The 464-nt window shown below is 40.5% G+C and overlaps 1 protein-coding gene across 1 annotated transcript in view; it reads right to left on the reverse strand.

Annotated features, from left to right (window-relative positions):
* Window positions 1-464, reverse strand: part of LOC119587332 (organic cation transporter 1-like) — a 23,263-nt gene that overhangs the window by 17,078 nt on the left and 5,721 nt on the right. The window lies entirely within an intron of this gene.

Below are 464 nucleotides of genomic sequence, written 5' to 3' on the forward strand. Positions count from 1 at the left end.
TCAACGAGATCAATACATTTCTTTTTATTCGTTTTGTTGTCTATTACAGTGTTCTAACATCAACTCCTAAACCTTTCATCTTTTTCTTTTATATTCGCCAGCAGCGAGTAAAAATCAAGTACAAATACCAAATACGTAATGCAATGTCGACCCAGCCATATATCCAAAACAAGGTACTCACTGTCATAGCGGCAAGAACACTGGTAGGGCATATGATACCCAATAATACTCGGCGCTGGTATGGCCCGTGACTTCCAACATTGGTCATTACGTCATCAAAGTCCTTCATCTTGAAACGAGTCCGCTAACACTGCCTAGCGAAAAGAAGACAAGGTATGGTGTGTCAGTGGGGATTCATGTGGATATAGGTTGCTGATGAAATATTTCCTGTTGGGTGCTTGCTTAAACGGAGAGATATGAACACACGGATAGATATGAGTGTCGTTTTGTGGACATTTATTAGG

Source organism: Penaeus monodon, chromosome 22 (assembly GCF_015228065.2).
Source record: "Penaeus monodon isolate SGIC_2016 chromosome 22, NSTDA_Pmon_1, whole genome shotgun sequence".
NCBI classification, from domain to species: Eukaryota; Metazoa; Arthropoda; class Malacostraca; order Decapoda; family Penaeidae; genus Penaeus; species Penaeus monodon.